A 21,646-nucleotide genomic window follows, 5' to 3' on the forward strand; every position below is an offset into this window, starting at 1 on the left:
TAAATCAGGTTTTTAAGTGTTTTTAAAGTTTGCACTTATAGTTCTCAATAAAGCTTTTTTCACCTATTATACATGGTTTGTGTACCTTTATATTGCGCCCTTTTGTTGGCTTTCCTTAAATTCACATATTTTGGCGAATTGGTTGCACTCCTTTATAAATAATCTATATTGCTAGCGGTGCCCTCTTTCTCCCGTTGTTTCATGGAAAACTACTGTAGGGCACAATGCAGGACTAGGAATGGAAGGTGCGCCTTTTTAATTTTTACAGCAAAATTTGCTGCTATCATTAGCTGATGCCATGTACCGTTTAGGGATCCCCTGATGTGCCTAAACCATGTTAACCCCCAACAAGTGACCCGATTTTGGAATGTAGACTCTCTCTAGGAATGTATTTAGATGTGTGGTGATCACCTTGAATCCCCAGGTGCTTTACAGAAGTTTATAATGTTGAGCTGTGAAAATTAAAAAATCAAATTTTTTCCACAAAAATATTTTTTAGACAATTGTTTTTTTTCCCCAGGGGTAAAAGGAGAAATTGCACCATACAATTTGTTGTGCAATTTCTCCTGAGTATAATGATACCCCATATGTGGTCAAAAACTACTTTTGAGACACAGTCAGGGGCGGATTATAAGAGGGTCAATATAGGCGGTAGCCCAGGGCCAAGTGGTGTGGGGGGGCCCCTGGGCTACCGCACAGATTGCCCGCTGCCATCAGGGCATTACTGCCCGTGCCCTGACTGGCGTATCATTTATAGGCCCGATTGGCAGAGAGAGGGGGCCCGCATCGGGCCCCGTCTCATCTGCTCACCGGGCCCCTACCGGTGCTGCGGCGGTTTCCTATTGACGTGTGGGTGCTGAAGTCAGCCGCAGGCGCACGCACCGCGCACACGTCGCCGGCGTCTGACGTCATTGTCAGTCGCCGGCGAATGTGCGCTGCTGGAGGGAGCTCGCTGCCTGGAGCGCTGGTAAGGTGAGGAGAACTCAGTTTGTTGTTTTGTTTTTTTTTGTTTTTTGCTAACCTAATGATTGCTGGACACACTGGAGCAGATGATTGCTGGAGACACTGGGGCAGATTGCTGGAGACACTGGGGGTAATATGCTGGACACACTGGGGCAGATTGCTGGACACACTGTCTGGGGGCAATGCTGGACATACTGGGGCAGATTGCTAGACATATTGGGGCAGATTGCTGGACACACTGGGGGCAATGCTGGACACTCTGGGGCAATATGCTGGAGATACTGGGGCAGATTGCTGGACACTGGGGCAATATGCTGGACACTGGGGCAATATGCTGGACACTGGGGCAATATGCTGGAGATACTGGGGCAATATGCTGGACACTGGGGCAATATGCTGGACATACTGGGGCAGATTGCTGGACACTGGGGCAATATGCTGGACACTGGGGCAATATGCTGGACACTGGGGCAATATGCTGGAGATACTGGGGCAGATTGCTGGACACTGGGGCAATATGCTGGACACTGGGGCAATATGCTGGACACTGGGGCAATATGCTGGAGATACTGGGGCAGATTGCTGGATACTGGGGCAATATGCTGGACACTGGGGCAATATGCTGGACATACTGGGGCAGATTGCTGGACACACTGGGGGTAATATGCTGGACACACTGGGGCAGATTGCTGGACACACTGTCTGGGGGCAATGCTGGACACTCTGGGGCAGATTGCTGGACACACTGGGGCAATATGCTGGAGTCAGACACTGGGGCACATTGCTGGACACACTGTCTGGGGGCAATGCTGGACACACTGGGGCAATATGCTGTACATACTGGGGCAGATTGCTGGACACACTGGGGGTAATATGCTGGACAAACTGGGGGCAATATGCTGGACACTCTGGGGCAATATGCTGGACATACTGGGGCAGATTGCTGGACACTGGGGCAATATGCTGGACATACTGGGGCAGATTGCTGGACACACTTGGGGTAATATGCTGGACACACTGGGGCAGATTGCTGGACACACTGTCTGAGGGCAATGCTGGACACTCTGGGGCAGATTGCTGGACACACTGGGGGCAATATGCTGGAGTCAGACACTGGGGCAGATTGTTGGACACACTGTCTGGGGCAATATGCTGTACATACTGGTGCAGATTGCTAGACACACTGGGGGTAATATGCTGGACACACTGGGGGTTATATGCTGGACACACTGGGGCAGATTGCTGGACACACTGGGGCAATATGCTGGACACACTGGGGCAATATGCTGGACATACTGGGGCAGATTGCTGGACACACTGGGGGTAATATGCTGGACACACTGGGGCAGATTGCTGGACATACTGGGGCAGATTGCTGGACACAGTGGGGGCAATGCTGGACACACTGGTGGCATGGTGGACACACTGGGGGTAATATGCTGGACACACTGGGGGTAATATGCTGGACACACTGGGGGTAATATGCTGGACACACTGGGGAAGATTGCTGGACACACTGGGGCAGATTGCTGGACACACTGGGGGCAGGGCTGGAGGCATGGGCAGAATGTAGATACGGGGCATGATTGGAGACACGGTGCAGAATGAAAGACATGGGGCAGGACTGAATTATGGGGCAGGATGGAGACAGATGGGGCAGGATGGGGAGATCATATGGATCATATGGAGTAGAATGGATACTCATGAGGGCAGGATGTGAGAACATATGGCTGGAGCCAGGAATGAGATATACGGGGCCAGGATGGGGAATAATATTACCATAGGGGCTAATTAAGGGATATTATTACTGCAGTGATGTATTTATTTTATTTTTTGAGTATACTGTTTTAAATGGGGGGCGGTCCTGTTACTGTGCAGAGTGACACTATGTCGCCTTTTTTTCTTCATGTGGTGTTATGTAGAAGTTGTGAAATATTGAGTAATGTGTTCTGCAAGCGGAGCTTGAGATAACTGTGTTATTTCCTGCAGAAACGAGTCCTGGCTGGAAGAAATGATGGCAGTCTGTGCTGGATGAAAGATGAAGGAGTTCACCTAGAGACGTCACTGGTGAGTCAGTGTTACCTATGCACTGACATTATACACTGTATACTATATACAGAGGTCCTGTGTACAATATCACCATTGATCACTGTATTACCTATACATTATATACAGAGCTCCTATGTATAATGTCACCAGTGATCACCGTATTACCTATACATTATATACAGAGCTCCTGTGTATAATACCACCAGTGATCACTGTATTACCTATACATTATATACAGAGGTCCTGTGTACAATGTCACCAGTGATCTCTGTATTACCTCTACACAGACACTGCATACTAAGTACAAATCTCCTGTGAATACTGGCACTTATGGTGATAGTATTGTGTTTTTTTTTTATTTTTTTATTACTGATCAGTATTGTACTATTCAGTCACTATGTGGTGGTAATATGTGGTCTGGAAATGGTGTTGTGGTATTTGTCCCTTGTGTGTGCTATTTGGTCACCAAGTGGTGGTAATATGTGGTCTTGACATGGTGCGGTGGTATTTGTTCCTTGTATGTGATATTATTCGATCACTGTGGTTATAATTTGTGGTCTGGTCATGGTGCGGTGGTATTTGTTCCTTGTATGTGATATTGGTCAAAATATTCCTAAATTGTATTGCATATTTTAACAAATATTTAATAGCCACAAAAAAACAAAAGATAGTCAGCTCACCTGAATATCGGCTATTCCACACCTGTTCCTGCACGGAAAAGTTGAGCACTCAGTCCACAGAAAAATCGATGAATCCAGCAGGAATGTAGTAAAATCACTACATTTATTTCTTCAGTTTTTTTTAAAAAAAGGAAAGGGTTGTATCCTATGGTACACCACTTGTAAATAAGTATAATTTTTTACAGCATTATGCACACATGGCAGCGTTCTTCCGACGCGTTTCGACTAACGTCTTAATCATTTAATTTAAATATTTAAATATTTAATAGGTTACAGTAGAGTAGGGCCCGACCATTTTTCTGGAATAATCTGGTTTAGGTATATCATGACCCCCGTCATATGACCCCCGTCACATGACCGGGGGGCCCACAGTGTCTGAACAGCCCGGGGCCCTGGCTACCCTTAATCCACCCCTGGACACAGTGCAAAGCTCAGAAGGGAAGAAGCGCCATATTGGAGTTCTGATTTCCCTGTTTTGGTTTGAGGGTCCCATGTCACATTGGCAGGCCCCCTGAGATGCCACAACAGCAGAACCCCTGCATAAGCGATGTCATTTTACAAACAACACCTCTCAATAAATTCATTTAGTGTTGCAGTGAGCATGTTGAAATCACATGTGCCTCACAGAAATGTATACCATTGGATGATGAAGAAGGAATAATTATATTTTTACCACTGAACTGTTGTATTAGCCCCAAATTTTAAATTTTTATAAGAATTAATAGGAAATAAATGATTCCTCAGTTTATTGTGCAATTTCTAAAGAGTATGCCAATACCCTACATAGAATCATAGAATTATAGAGTTGGAAGGGACCTCCAACATTGTTTTATTTTTTTAACTGCATTTTTTTCAGACACCACATAGATGCTTATAGAGATAAAGAGCATCAAATTTACAGAGTACAGCAGCATCTTTAAAAGCACAGAGGGCGACATTTTTATGAAATCACACTTAGCTTGAACATTTCGGCCATGCTCACAAGTAGCGTAAGTGCTGCATTTTTTCCGCTTCTTTTTTTTCATCAGAAATTCTGCTGTATATCTGTCCAAGCAAAGTGAATATGATTTCATGAAATCTGCGCCCACTGTACATCTAAGAATGCTACAGAGAGGATTTGGCAGCTTCTATGTGGAGCTTAAAAACATATAAAAAACTGAATTTACTCTTTTTAAGTGCAGAATCAAAGCTTTTCTGTCCTATAAAAGACACTTAAAAACGTGGCTTTACATCTGCCTCAAATACATCAAATAAGGCGGGACAAGGCACTAAAAATGCAGCAATAACACAGGTCTGCAACGAATAATATTTTCAAGAGCTGTTTTGGTTATTATATGTAATCTTTATTTTTTTGCTGCCCTGAATCCGAAAATGGCCTCCGTTTTGTCATAGGGCTTCACCATTCCTGACAATTTAGGTAACTATGTTAAATAAGGCAATACCGCTGTTAGGGCTAGCGGAATGCACCAAATAATTAAATAGATATAATAAGGTGGGTTCGCAGCCTGGGGTCCACCGTGCAGAGATGGAACCTGCTGCTAAGTAATGACAGACTATATGGCGGTACAATGAGGATACACACATGGGTTAACTTCACCCTGTATGAAGAAAGCGATCCCTGTTAAGTCACAGGGTCGCGGTACCGCACAGAGAGCGCAAGCAAGGAATAACAGAACTCTATCCCAGGACACAGGATTAGAGTTAGTGTAGACCTCTTGCGATCGACACCACAATTGGGGTATCAGAGGTAACTAATGTGCCATACTAGCGGACGCCACTAACCACCCAGATTTGGGTAAGGTAAGCACTCTAATAGCGCACGGCGCTGCACTGGCGGTCACAGCAGTTAGACGATGTTTCGTGTGTTAAAGCTGTGAGTTCAGCCGGGCGCTAGATTGCAGCCATACACCTTACGCGAACAGTCATACACAAGGGATGGGTTTTTTAAGGAACGACTTGCACTCATCAACACACACACGATAACAATTGTATACTAGCGCATGGCTGTGCGACCATGCAAACCTTTTATAGCTGCAGCAAGTACAAGACCTTCCGAGAAGGACCAATGGGAGTCTGCCACAGAAGAAGAACACCTTTAGGACCTTCCAAGAGGACCAATGGGATTAGCTGCAGTATCTAAGCATGTGACCCCCGACCTCCAATGGGAGGTCATCCCGTGGGCATGCTCAGAAAGGGAAAATCTGGACTTAGTCCCAGAAAGACCTGCTCGCTGCTGAACATTGCTGGCTACAAGAACAGAGCCTGGAAGGGCAGTAGTAACCAGTCGTCCAGTATTAGCCTGGGACTGATGTCTCCGCTGAGCAGACTCCACTGCGGCTGGAGAAGAATGGGAGACCGCAGCGGAGATGGTTCAAGATTCCCCCTGTACAGAGGCGGGAACTCAACACCTAACAACCGCGAAATAAATGAAAATAGACTTATACATTTTTTTATTACAAATTTTTCATGAAAATCATTTTTGAACTTAAATGAGCTCACTAAAGTTAATTTTATTTTATTTTTTTCCCTGCGAGGCTCCTCTTGGTACATTTACGCTTATGAGTAGCATCTGAAATGTCTCTCTGAAGCATCTAACAGTAGTCTGCCATCATTGTAATGCTCCATTTTCCCTGGTATCTTCTTTCCATCTCTTTAATGTCCTGGTGGAATCGTTCACCTTACTCTTCACTCACAGCTCCCAAATTTTCAAGAAAGTAGCCAAGGTGGGAAATGCACTATACAACTCATCAGGCAACCTAAAGCTTGAAATGCTTTCAGCATTAGTCGATTATCTTTTTTGTACTCAGGATCTTTTTTTATTGCCTAAAAATTTCTCTACGACCTCTTTAAATACAATCCACCCTTCTTTTTGAAGATCCGTCATGGTGTTGACAAACTCTTTTTCAGCTACAAGCCTTCTAATGTCTGGTCCGACGAGCACACCTTACTTAAATTTTGCCTCCGAGCGGCTTGGAAACTTTGTGACCAAGTATTTGAAGCATTTCCTATGTCTTGGAAGTGATTTTATGAATTGCTTCATCAAGCCCAAGTTTATGTGGAAAGGTAACATAGTAACATAGTAACATAGTTATTAAGGTTGAAGGAAGACTTTAAGTTGATCTAGTTCAACCCATAGCCTAACTTAACATGCTCTAACATGTTGATCCAGAGGAAGGCAAAAGAAACCCATGTGGCAAAGAGTAAGCTCCACATTGGGGAAAAAAATTCCTTCCCGACTCCACATACGGCAATCAGACTAGTTCCCTGGATCAACACCCTATCAAGGAATTTAGTATATATACCCTGTAACATTATACTTTTCAAGAAAGGCATCCAGTCCCCTCTTAAATTTAAGTAATGAATCACTCATTACTAGTGTTGAGCGATACCGTCCAATACTTGAAAGTATCGGTATCGGATAGTATCGGCCGATACCCGAAAAGTATCGGATATTGCCGATACCGATATCCGATACCAATACAAGTCAATGGGACACCAAGTATCGGAAGGTATTCTGATGGTTCCCAGGGTCTGAAGGAGAGGAAACTCTTCTTCAGGCCCTGGGATCCATATTAATGTGTAAAATAAAGAATTCAAATAAAAAATATTGATATATTCACCTGTCCGGTGGCCCCTGGACATCATCGCGGGTAACCGGCAGGCTTCTTTGTTTAAAATGAGCACGTTTAGGACCTGAGGAATGACGTCGCGGCTTCTGATTGGTCGCGTGCCGCCCATGTGACCGCGACGCGACCAATCAGAAGCCGCGACGTCATTCCTCAGGTCCTAAATTCCTAGAATGAGGAGTTTAGTGCCTGAGAATGACGTCGCGGCTTCTGATTGGTCGCGTCGTGGTCACATGGGCGGCACGCGACCAATCAGAAGCCGCAACGTCATTCCACAGGTCCTAAGCGCGCTCATTCTAGGAATTTAGGACCTGAGGAATGACGTCGCGGCTTCTGATTGGTTGCGTCGCGGTCACATGGGCGGCACGCGACCAATCAGAAGCCGCGACGTCATTCCTCAGGTCCTACGCGCTCATTTTAAACAAAGAAGCCTGCCGGTTACCCGCGATGATGTCCAGGGGCCGCCGGAGAGGTGAATATATCAATATTTTTTATTTTAATTCTTTATTTTACACCTCACTATGGATCCGATACCGATACCCGATACCACAAAAGTATCGGATCTCGGTATCGGAATTCCGATACCGAAAGTATCGGCCGATACCCGATACTTGCGGTATCGGAATGCTCAACACTACTCATTACAACATCATACAGCAGAGAGTTCCATAGTCTCACTGCTCTTACAGTAAAGAATCCGCATCTGTTATTATGCTTAAACCTTCTTTCCTCCAGATTTAGAAGATGCCCCCTTGTCCCTGTCTCAGGTCTATGATTAAAAAGATCATCAGAAAGGTCTTTGTACTGTCCCCTCATATATTTAAACATTAAAGGGAACCTGTCACCCCCAAAATCGATGGTGAGGTAAGCTCACCGTCATCAGGGGCTTATCTACAGCATTCTGTAATGCTGTAGATAAGCTGCTGATGTTTACCTGAAAGAGGAGAAAAAGAGGTTAGATTATACTCACCCAGGGGCGGTCCTGCTCCGATGGGTGTCTCAGGTCCAGAACAGCGCCTCCCAACTTCATTCCATGACGTCCTCTTCTGGTCTTCACGCTGCGGCTCTGGCACAGGCGTACTTTGTCTGCCCTGTTGAGGGCAGAGCAACGTACTGCAGTGCACAGGCGCCGGAAAGGTCAGAGAGGCCCGGCGCCTGCACACTGCATTACTTTGCTCTGCCCTCAACAGGGCAAACAAAGTACGCCTGCGCCAGAGTCGCGGCATGAAGACCAGAAGAGGACATCATGGAATGAAGATAGGAGGTGCCGGAGCAGACCTGAGGCACCCATTTGACAGGACCACAGCGGGACCACCCCTGGGTGAGTATAATCTAAACTCTTTTTCTCCTCTTTAAGGTTACATTGGGGGCTTATCTACAGCATTAGAGAATGCTGTAGATAAGCCCCTGATGACGGTGAGCTTACCTCACCATCGATTTTGGGGGTGACAGGTTCCCTTTAAAATAAGATCACCCCTTAGTCTTCGTTTTTCCAAACTAAATAGCCCCAAGTGTAATAATCTATCTTGGTATTGCAGACCCCCCAATCCTCTAATAACCTTGGTCGCTCTTCTCTGCACCCGCTCTAGTTCAGCTATGTCTTTCTTATACACCGGAAACCAGAACTGTACACAGCATTCTAAGTGTGGTCGAACTAATGACTTGTATAGAGGTAAAATTATGAGCATCTATGCCTCTTTTAATGCATCTCATTATTTTATTTGCCTTTGTAGCAGCTGCCTGACACTGGCCACTAAATTTGAATTAAGCACATAGTTATACATCTTATTACTTCTACCCAAGTGCATGACCTTACATTTATCCCCATTAAAGCTCATTTGCCATTTATCAGCCCAAGCTTCTAGTTTACATAAATCATGCTGTAATATAAAATTGTCCTCCTCTGTATTGATTACCCTGCAGAGTTTAGTGTCATCTGCAAATATTGAAATTCTGACCTGTATGCCCCCTACAAGGTCATTAATAAATATGTTAAAAAGAAGAGGGTCCAATACTGACCCCTGTGGTACCCCACTGCTAACTGCGACCCAGTCCGAGAGTCCTCCATTAATAACCGCCTTTTGTTTCTTATCCCTGAGCCAGCTCTTAACCCACTTACACATATTTTCCCCTATCCCCATTATTCTCATTTTATGTATCAACTTTTTGTGTGGCACCATATTAAAAGCTTTTGAATAGTCCATATACACTATGTCCACTGGTTTCCCTTGGTCCAGTCCGGAACTTACCTCTTTATAGAAATTGATCAGATTAGACAGGACAGGAACAGTCCCTAGTAAACCCATGTTGATATTGGGTCATGAGGTTATTCCTCTTCAGATACTCCAGCATAGCATCCCTTAGAATACCCTCCAGGATTTTACCCACAGTGGAGGTTAAGCTTACTTTACTGGCCTATAATTTCCGAGTTCAGTTTTTGTCCCCTTTTTGAATATTGGCTCCACATTTGCTATAAGCCGGTACTAGTGGTGGTAGAAGAACTCTATAGGAAGGTACCAAAGTTTCTCAGAAGACATTTTTTTTCACTGACTGTGAGTACCCTTGGCTGCCAACTCTTTGTGGTCCAGTGATTTTGTCAGTCTCGACTGTCCCACAGACACAGAAAACAAGGATATTTGGTATACCCAGCTTGTTGCCTGAGCAGCATGTGCAAGACCTTCAAATCTCCACACACTTTTGCCAACCATGGTCTTCATACTTAAGTTTATGAAGAACCAATTCCAAATTCTCGTAGGTTTTCTTCAAGAGTACAGAATGACCTACAGGGATGGAAGCGTAAATACTGCAGTTGTGGAGTAAAACTGGTTTGAGACTTCTGTTTGAAGAGTCTATAAAAAGACACCATTGCACTGAATCATATTGGATTTTGAATTGACCCATCAAACCTTCAAAATTAGTGCAATAAACCAAGTTGTCTTCCTGGGCAAAGTAAAGCGCAAACTCATTTTCTCAATGTCTGAAGCCTGAAAAAGACACTCCTGGCAACATTAAATTCCTGTTTTTGAGCCTTGATCCCAGTAACTTAGCAGCATGTTTGGGAAGATTCAAGTCTCTTACTAAATCCTTCATCTCCTCCTGGGAAAATAAATGTTGGTCTTGTATCATCTTCAAAGTCAGAACTTGATTCATCTTCTGGTTCATGTATGCCAGAAGACGGGAGCCTTCATGGGAGCTACGTATGTCTTCCAAAGTAGCAGGGGCCTTGGGTACTGGTATATCTGTGCCATGGGGGATGGGACAAATTGCAGAATGAAGATTGGGGTATGAAATGGAATGCTTCCATTTGTAATTATAACCTTCACATTGCATGAACAAAGTAACAGTCGTCACTATGGTTCTTTTTCTCTCGCCATACCATAACAGAATGCTTTTTTCTTACCTGTGAACCAATTTCGGAGGTCCTCAACACACCATTTGCAAACTTTATCTTGATTTCCAAGTTTTAGTCCGAAGTATGCAAAGTATACTTTTTCGCAAAGTCTGTAATATTCAGCTGTTGATTCAACACTGTATGGTCACCACAAATGAAATGGTCTGGTGAATTAATACACTTCCACAAAGCCATAACACTAATTTGGGGGAAAACGGTTGATGAATGAAATTCCAATGCGAGTGTCTTGAAAGCATAAGGACCTTTCATTATATCACTACACATCTGACTTCAAACAGCCTATCATGCATTTCCTATTGATATTAATGGGAGAAAAAATAAGCTGCCTGCTGATGATTCACACCAGAGTTTGCAGAAGAACCTATAGGTTTGTGGCAAGTCCTGACGTTTAGGATTTTTTTCAATTTTTTTTTTGTTATCAAAACAGAAAAATACATGGAAATTATATGAAAATAATCAAATCGCTTTTTAGTCGCAGATCTGTGTAATCAATAATCAAAGAAGATTGTTATTGTAGTTTGGGGTAGACACCTGAAGAAAACAAAAAACACAGGATTGCAGTGTATGAATATGGCCTTACAGACACAAAAAAGCAAGATATCATATAGTCAAGCTTACAATAAGATGGAAAAGTTCTGGCGGATACAACTATGAATGAATGAACAAAAAATATATCCACAGGTCCCAAGTATAGATGAGCATGACCCACAAAAAGCATCGTGTCAAGCCTCGCTAATCAAACGCTGAGCCAGGGATGCAGGAAGGTAAGAGATCTGTGGGTCTCCTGTCCAGCCACCAGATACCACTGACATGGACGCTGGATTAGAGTTCTATTAATTGATCTGCTCATCTCTAGTCCCAAATGTCCCAGACACAGTGGGACAGTCCCAGGCATCTGCTGAATGTCCCTCAATGCCAACGTCCCTCTGACATCTCCTCCTGACAGGGGAGAAAGAAATGGTAAATGGGTGTGGCTAGCGGCATGGTCAACATTTGCCAAAACTTGGAGGGCAAAAGTGTATGTGCTGTTCAGCAGCTGAGGTGATATAATAAGCTCCGCGCTATGGCCAATGAAACAGTGTCACACCTTCCATCAGGATGAAATGATTTAGTTATATTACTTAGTGTCTGCTATTATTCTGTAATACTCATCCTGTTTTTGACTCTTCTTGTGATCATGACACTGTCTGCCTCCGTGGTTCCCTTGTCCTGACCTTAACTTGTATGATGTTGCTTTAGACCTACCTCCTGGTAATCAAACCTGGCTATTCTGCTAAGATATTGGCTTCTGATTATGCCCCTGGTTTTTAATTATCCGCTACTGACCAGGCTATTTTGATTTAGGCTCATTCCTCTGGCCAGCAGCTACTCAGTGGATGCAACCTAGTTTGCCCTATTATAAGTTCCCTGAATAGGAATTAAAGGGTAAAAAGCCAAGTTTCTTCTGGAATCTGCAAGGCATGCTTGGAGCAATTACAGTCAATGCTGGCAGCTCCTGGGAGAAATAAAGTTAATGTTCTCCCAGGTGGCACACATTCAGTAAAGTGGCTGGGTACCCTCATAATGCTATTCACCTGGGGATTGACACTATATTTGCAGGTTAAAAATGTTGGACATTACACACTCTTTTGTTAACTTTCATTTGATTTTGTTTCTTTTTTTCTCCTTTGTTTCCAGCATTTGCTTCCTCTCTCCGCTGAATGATCTATGTTTAGATTGTAAGTGGTGAAATGGGACTGTGAGTAATCAATTCCACAGACTTATCTACCATCCTTCGGGGACTTATAAATATGTTATTGTTGTTATTGTAATATTATGCTAGAGTGGGATCTTAGACCTGAATGATTCCTCTGAGACATATTATAATTGTTCTATATTAATTCTGATAAACTTTATATGCTTAAGATTTGGAGATGATTGCCTGATGTTAATCCTTCACAAGTAGTGTTGAGCATTCCAATACTGCAAGTATCGGGTATCGGCCGATATTTGCTGTATCGGAATTCCGATACCGATATCCGATATTTTTGTGATATCGGAAATCAGTATCGGAGTGTGCGGTGCATATGGTTCCAAGGGTCTGGAGGAGAGGAAACTCTCCTTCAGGCCCTGGGATCCATATTAATGTAAAAAATAAAGAATAAAAATAAAAAATATGGATATACTCACCCCTCCGAAGAACCCTGGCTGTCACCGCTGCGAGCGTCTGCCTCCATTCCTGAGAATGTAGTGAGTGAAGGACCTTTGATGACGTCACGGTCAGGTGAGCGGTCACGTGAGCGGTCAGGTGACCAGTCACCTGATCGCGACGTCATCGAAGGTCCTTCACTCACAGCATTCTTAAGGACGGAGGCGGACGCTTGCAGCGGTGACAGCCAAGGTTCTTCGGAGGGGTGAGTATAGCCATATTTTTTATTTTTATTCTTTATTTTTTACATTAATATGGATCCCTGGGCCTGAAGGAGAGTTTCCTCTCCTTCAGACCCTGGGAACCATGCAGGATACATTCCGATATTTGTGTCCCATTGACTTGTATTGGTATCGGAACTCGGTATCGGCGAGATCCGATATTTTGCTGGTATCGGCCGATACCATGCAATACCGATACTTGCAAATATCGGAAGGTATCGCTCAACACTATTCACAAGCATAAAATTATGGGGAGACATTTTCTGCTCATATCATGAGCTCAGTCATGTGACTGCTTAGTCAGGTGGTGGTGTTCTATCTATATGGGCATTACCATGAGACTAGTGACCACAAAATGGCGCTATTCAATTCCAATACTAATGTTAGTTGAGATGTATGCAGTCAGGTGATTGATGATCACATGACTGGAAGACAGATGATATAGCTATTGTATTTGTCATGTTATTTGTCACCTTACTACTCTGGTGTCCAGGGGTGGATTAAGCGTAGCCAGGGCCTTAGGCAGTTTAGAAGGCATGAGCCCCCTTCCCAGGTACCCTATGTAAAATGTGAAATGTCATATGATCCTTCCTGATAGATCATGTGAGTAACACATATGTGCTATGCGGCACAAGCGCACATGGAAAATGACAGAGATAGCACTACATGCACCACACGTTTCTCCTTTTTGTTTAGCGCTATAAGTAACAATAAATAGCGCTATACAAACTAGATCAGGAGTAGGACATTAATTTTTGCAAAGTCCATATGACAGACGGTGACTATCATGGAGGCTGAACCAATAGGCTGAAATTAATTCTGCTCAATATTAATATAATATAAAAATAATTACTGCATATACTTGTGTATAAGCCAAGTTTTTCAGCACATTTTTTGTGCTGAAAACCCCCCTCGGTTTATACACAAGTCAATTGTCCCAGAAAGCTGGCGGGGGGGGGAGCATCGGGTGACAGAGACAGGAGCCGACAGCTGTGGCTAAAGCCTGTGCTGCTGCTAAAGAAAAATGAATAAAGAAAAATCTCTTATAGTGCACACAGTGACACCCGCAGCTGCCGTTTTCCAGAAGACATCCTAATCACCCTCCTGCGTGCCCTCGCAGCATCTCGTTGGTCCTGGCGCCGACAACTCTTCCTGTGCCAAGCGATCACATGGTACCGCCCATTAAGGTAATGAATATGCATGCCTCTCCACTCCCATAGGCATGGAGGGAATATTCATTACCTTAATGAGTGGGGCCATGTGATTGCTTGGCACAGGAAGAACTGCTGGTGCCGGGACCAAAAAGATGCTGCGAGGGCGCATGGAAGGTGAGTAGGATGTTTTTTGCTTTTTTTAATAGGAACCATTCATACAAGGATAGGTGATAAGAAGCCATGCATATCAGGACGGCGATGGGGGAGCCAGGTATACCAGGACAAGACAGGGAGTCATGCATACCAGGACAGGTTAGGGGAGCCATTCATACCAGGACAGGACGGGGGAGCCATGCATTTCAGGACAGGATAGGGCAGCCATTCATACCAGGACAGGACGGGGGAGCCGTGCATACCAGGACAGGATGGTTGAGCCATACATACCAGGACAGGATGGGGGAGCCATACATACCAGGACAGGATGGGGAGCCATGCATACCAGGACAGGGTTGAGGGGACAATGCATACCCGACTTATACTCGAGTCAATAAGCTTACCCAGTTTTCCGTGGCAAAATTAGGTGCCTCGGCTTATACTTGGGTCAGCTTATACTCGAGTATATACGGTCTTAATAATTGCATGACTGTACATTGAGCAGAACTAAGTATTCGGACATCCCCCTATATACAGTATGAGCCCCACATAGCCCCTACACAGAGGATGAGCCCCCACATATCCCCCTCAATCAATAACTAAAGCAATCAAGTTATGGGGCCCTTATACATGTAAACCATAACAAAAAACCTTAGAAAATTCTCTTTATTTGGTTAGTTTAAAAACCCAATACACAAAGACATAAATGCACACACATATGCACAGGAAAACAGTAATATAAAAAAGAGCAGAAGTGAGGGGACATAGGGACGGTATGGTGCCATCGCTCCTCATCGACTGCCCTTATGTAGCCTTACCAGTATATGTATATATATATATATATATATATATATATATATATATATATACACATACAGTATATATATATACAGTGGGGCAAAAAAGTATTTAGTCAGTCAGCAATAGTGCAAGTTCCACCACTTAAAAAGATGAGAGGCGTCTGTAATTTACATCATAGGTAGACCTCAACTATGGGAGACAAACTGAGAAAAAAAAAATCCAGAAAATCACATTGTCTGTTTTTTTATCATTTTTTTGCATATTATGGTGGAAAATAAGTATTTGGTCAGAAACAAACAATCAAGATTTCTGGCTCTCACAGACCTGTAACTTCTTCTTTAAGAGTCTCCTCTTTCCTCCACTCATTACCTGTAGTAATGGCACCTGTTTAAACTTGTTATCAGTATAAAAAGACACCTGTGCACACCCTCAAACAGTCTGACTCCAAACTCCACTATGGTGAAGACCAAAGAGCTGTCAAAGGACACCAGAAACAAAATTGTAGCCCTGCACCAGGCTGGGAAGACTGAATCTGCAATAGCCAACCAGATTGGAGTGAAGAAATCAACAGTGGGAGCAATAATTAAAAAATGGAAGACATACAAGACCACTGATAATCGCCCTCGATCTGGGGCTCCACGCAAAATCCCACCCCGTGGGGTCAGAATGATCACAAGAACGGTGGGCAAAAATCCCAGAACCAAGCGGGGAGACCTAGTGAATGAACTGCAGAGAGCTGGGACCAATGTAACAAGGCCTACCATAAGTAACACACTACGCCACCATGGACTCAGATCCTGCAGTGTCAGACGTGTCCCACTGCTTAAGCCAGTACATGTCCGGGCCCGTCTGAAGTTTGCTAGAGAGCATTTGGATGATCCAGAGGAGTTTTGGGAGAATGTCCTATGGTCTGATGAAACCAAACTGGAACTGTTTGGTAGAAACACAACTTGTCGTGTTTGGAGGAAAAAGAATACTGAGTTGCATCCATCAAACACCATACCTACTGTAAAGCATGGTGGTGGAAACATCATGCTTTGGGGCTGTTTCTCTGCAAAGGGGCCAGGACGACTGATCCGGGTACATGAAAGAATGAATGGGGCCATGTATCGTGAGATTTTGAGTGCAAACCTCCTTCCATCAGCAAGGGCATTGAAGATGAAACGTGGCTGGGTCTTTCAACATGACAATGATCCAAAGCACACCGCCAGGGCAACAAAGGAGTGGCTTTGTAAGAAGCATTTTAAGGTCCTGGAGTGGCCTAGCCAGTCTCCAGATCTCAACCCTATAGAAAACCTTTGGAGGGAGTTGAAAGTCCGTGTTGCCAAGCGAAAAGCCAAAAACATCACTGCTCTAGAGGAGTTCTGCATGGAGGAATGGGCCAACATACCAACAACAGTGTGTGGCAACCTTGTGAAGACTTACAGAAAACGTTTGACCTCTGTCATTGCCAACAAAGGATATATTACAAAGTATTGAGATGAAATTTTGTTTCTGACCAAATACTTATTTTCCACCATAATATGCAAATAAATTGTTAAAAAAACAGACAATGTGATTTTCTGGATTTTTTTTTCTGTTTGTCTCCCATAGTTGAGGTCTACCTATGATGTAAATTACAGACGCCTCTCATCTTTTTAAGTGGTGGAACTTGCACTATTGCTGACTGACTAAATACTTTTTTGCCCCACTGTATATATATATATATATATACACAGTGGGGGAAAAAGTATTTAGTCAGCGACCAATTGTGCAAGTTAAAAAGATGAGAGAAGCCTGTAATTGACATCATAGGTAGACAACAACTATGATAGTCAAAATGAGAAAACAAATCCAGAAAATCGCCTTATTTTGCAAATTATCATGGAAAATAAGCATTTGGTCATCAATAAAAGTTCATTTCAATATTTTGCTATATATCATTTTTGTTGCCAATGACGGTGGTCAAACCTTTTCTGTAAGTCTTCACAAGGTTGGCACACACTGTTGGTGGTATGTTGGCCCATTCCTTCATGCAGATCTCCGCTAGAGCAGTGATGTTTTGGGCCTGTCTCTGGGCAACATGGACTTTTAACTCCCTCCAAAGGTTTTCTATGGGGTTGAGATCTGGAGACTGGCTAGGCCACTCCAGGACCATCGTATTCTTCTTTCGAATCCACTCCTTCATTGCCCTGGCGATGTGCTTGGGATCATTATCATGCTGAAAGACCCATCCATGTTTCATCTTTGATGCCCTTGCTGATGGAAGGAGGTTTGCGGACTTTTATACTGATAGCAAGTTCAAACAGGTGTCCTTACTACAGGTAATGAGTGGAGGACAGAGGAGCCTCTTAACGAAGAAGTTACAGGTCTGTGAGAGCCAGAAATCTTGCATGTTTTTAGGTGACCAAATAGTTATTTTCCACCATATTTAGTAAAATAAATCTTGCCAAATCAGACAAGGTGATTTTCTGGATTTGTTTTATCATTTTGACTCTCATAGTTGTGGTCTACCTATGATTTCAATTACAGGCCTCTCTTATTTTTTTTAAAGTGGGAGAACTTGCACAATTGGTCGCTGACTAAATTCTTTTCTTCCCCACTGTATGTATGTATATATATCATATTTTTCAACAATCTGACAAAAAAAAACCTAACAAAGTCCAAGAAGAAACATATATGATGCTCTTGTCAAACAAAGAATAACCCTTCAGATCATAAATGGCCAGTTAAGTGGCAGTGCAATTACAACCAAAAAACATTAATATACCTCATAGTCATGTTTTTATGGACATAAACTAATATATGTAGACCCTATATGGCCTGAACACTTGTGCCCTTAGCTTAATGGCATCTTCTTTCAATGAGTTTTTCCCCTGTTTTGATCATTCAGGGATTTATTAGGGAATTCCTTCAATCAGGACAAGAAAAGGAGACCATAAGCCATACTGCAATAAGGGTAATTGCTCACAGGGCCATGCAATATGCCTTCACATAGCCCCCTACATACAATATGAGCCTCCACACAGCCCTGTACATACAGTATGAATCCACACACAGTCCCCTACATACAATATGAGGCCACACATAGACACCTACATGCAGTATGAGCCTCCACATATATAAAGTGTGAGCGCCACATATTTCCTTATACAGTGGGTACAGAAAGTATTCAGACCATTTGGTAAATTCAAAAAAGTTCTTTTTTTTGTCATTAATGTACACTCTGCACCCCATCTTGACTGAAAAAAAAACAGAAATGTAGCAATTTTTGAAAATTTATTGAAAAGGAAAAACTGAAATATCACATGGTCATAAGTATTCAGACCCTTTGCTCAGTATTGAGTAGAATTATTATTATTACTATTATTATTATTATGCATTTTTATAGCGCCATTTATTCCATGGTGCTTTACATTTGAAAAGGGGGCAAATATAGACAAATGCATTAAACATGAGCTAAAAACAAGGCACACGGGTACATAAGGAGGGAGGACCCTGCCCGCAAGGGCTCACAGTCTGCAGGGAATGGGTGAGGATACACTAGGAGAGAGTAGAGCTGGTTGTGTGGCGGTTCAGTAGGTTGAGGATCACTGCAGGCTGTAGGCTTGTCGGCAGAGGTGAGCACTCTTTGAGCTAGTACAACCATGAGTCTTCTTGGGAATGATGCAACAAGTTTTTCACACCTGGATTGGGGATCCTCTGATATTTTTCCTTGAAGATCATCTCCAGTTCCGTCAGGTTGGATGGTGAACGTTAGTAGACAGCCATTTTCAGGTCTCTCCAGAGATGCTCAATTGGGTTAAGGTCAGGACTCTGGCTGGGCCAGTCAAGAATGGTCACAGAGTTGTTCTAAAGCCACTCTTTTGTTATTTTAGCTGTGTGCTTAGGGTCATTGTCTTGTTAGAAGGTGAACCTTCGGCCAAGTCTGAGGTCCAGAGCACTCTGGAAGAGGTTTTCATCCAGGATATTTCTGTACTGGGCCGCATTCATGTTTCCTTCAATGACAACCAGTTGTCCTGTCCCTGCAGCTGAAAAACACCCCCATAGCATGATGCTGCCTACATCATGTTTCACTGTTGGGATTGTATTGGGCACGTGATGAGCAGTGCCTGGTTTTCTCCACACATACTGCTTAGAATTATCACCAAAAAGGTCTATCTTCATCTCATCAGACCAGAGAATGTTATTTATTATAGTCTGGGAGTCCTTCATGTGTTTTTTTTTAGCAAACTCTATGTGGGCTTTCATATATCTTTCACTGAGGAGAGGCTTCGGTCGGGCCACTCTGCCATAAAGGCCCAACTGGTGGAGGGTTACAGTGATCGATGACTTTGTGTAACTTTCTCCCATCTCCCTACTGCATCTCTGGAGCTCAGCCACAGTGACCTTGGGATTCTTCTTTACCTCTCTCACCAAGGCTCTTCTCCCATGATTGCTCAGTTTGGCTGGATGACCACGTCTAGGAAAACTTCTGGTGGTCACAACCTTTTTCCATTTAAGGATTATGGAGGTCTCTGTGCTCTTAGGAACCTTGAGTACTAAAGAAATTCTGCTGTAACCTTGGCCAGACCTGTTCCTTGCCACAATTCTGTCTCTGAGCTCCTTGGCCAGTTCCTTTGACCTCATGATTCTCATTTGGACTGACATACATGGTGAGCTGTGAGGTTTTACATAGACAGGTGTGTGCCTTTCAAAATCAAGTCCTATCTGTTTAATTTAACACAGCTGGACTCAAATGGAGAAGTAGAATCATCTCAAGGAGGATCACAAGGAAATGGACAGCATGTGACTTAAATATGAGTGTCTGAGCAAAGGGTCTGAATACTTATGACCATGTGATATTTCAGTTTTCCTTTTTTATTAAATTTGCAAAAATTTCCACAGTTCTGTTTTTTTTTCCAGTCATGAGTGTACATTAATGAGAAAAAAATTAACTTTTTTGAACTTACCAAATGGCTGCAATGAAACAAAGAGTGAAACCTTTAAAGGGGTCTGAATACTTTCCTTACCCACTGTATATAGTATGAGTCCCCATATAGCTACCTGGATACAATATGAGCACTGACATAACTCCCTATATATAGTATAAGCCCACATAGCTCCCTATATACAGTATGAGCACCACATAGCCTCCTATATACAATATGAGCCCGCACATAGCCTCCCATATACAGTATGAGCTCCTATATAGCCCCCTATATGCAGTATGAGCCCACACATTGCCTCCTGCACACGTATGAACCCCTATATAGCCTCTTATATACACTATGAGCCTCCATATAGCCTTCTATATACAGTACGAGCCCGCACAAAGCCTCCTGTATACGGTATGAGTCTGTACAATCTCCTATTTATAGTATGAGCCCTGATTTTGCCCCTATATACAGTATGAGCCCCTACATACCCTCCTGTATACAGTATGAGACCCTATATAGCCCCCATATACAGTATGAGTCTTTATTATAGCCTTCTATATACAGTATGAACCTGCGCATAGCCTCCTATATACAGTATGAGTCTGCACATCATCTCCTATATAGTATGAGCCCTCATATAGCACCTTATATACAGTATGACCCCCTACATAGCTTCCTGTATATAGCATGAGCCCCCCACAGCCACCTGTATATAGTATGAGCCCCTATATAGCCTCCTATATACAGTATGAGCCCCTACATAGCCTCATATACACATCCCATACTCGTATTAATAAAAAAAGACCTACTCGCTCCCTTTCTCCTGGCGCTCCGTTCTGGTCCCCGAGGTTCCACTTCTACTGGCCATGCAAGCGTGATTACGGTATAGTCGGCAGCCCAGCATCAGGAAAGCTCCTTGCTGGGTTATACGCGCCGCAGAAGGCGATGTACAAAACATTATAGAGGCCATAGCCCAGAATTCCCTCATCAAAATCTGCCTATGCTGGGTCTATAAATATGGCTTTGCTGCGTGTAATACACTGTGTGCACAAATAATAGGGAATTGCATTTTAGGTAATTATTTCTGTTCTTAAACAACTACAGTGCTACATTTAAGAAGGTAAAAGTGAGATGCTGTCTTTCTTAGGAGAATTTCTATGTATTGGGCAACTATTAGTGCACAGAATTATTATGCAACTAAATGAAAACCTTAAATGTTTCCATCTCAATTGTTTATTTTCATCTGATAAAGTGAGAATAATAACTAAACAACTCAAAATGCAAAAATACAATAGCAGCCTCCAGTGGTAAGGAGTGGAAATGCAGAACAATTCTTTAAAGTGAATAATAACAGCTAATAGTGGTCAATCTGCAGAAGGACAATAGATTTTTTTGCAATGGAACCTGTTTTCCATATTGTACAGCAAGTGTATATTAATAATTTTTAATTCTTTGTTTATTTAACAGCTTGATACTTTCCAAGAAAATGTGGAAGGGTACA

The sequence above is a fragment of the Ranitomeya imitator genome, chromosome 5 (assembly GCF_032444005.1).
Source record: "Ranitomeya imitator isolate aRanImi1 chromosome 5, aRanImi1.pri, whole genome shotgun sequence".
NCBI lineage: Eukaryota > Metazoa > Chordata > Amphibia > Anura > Dendrobatidae > Ranitomeya > Ranitomeya imitator.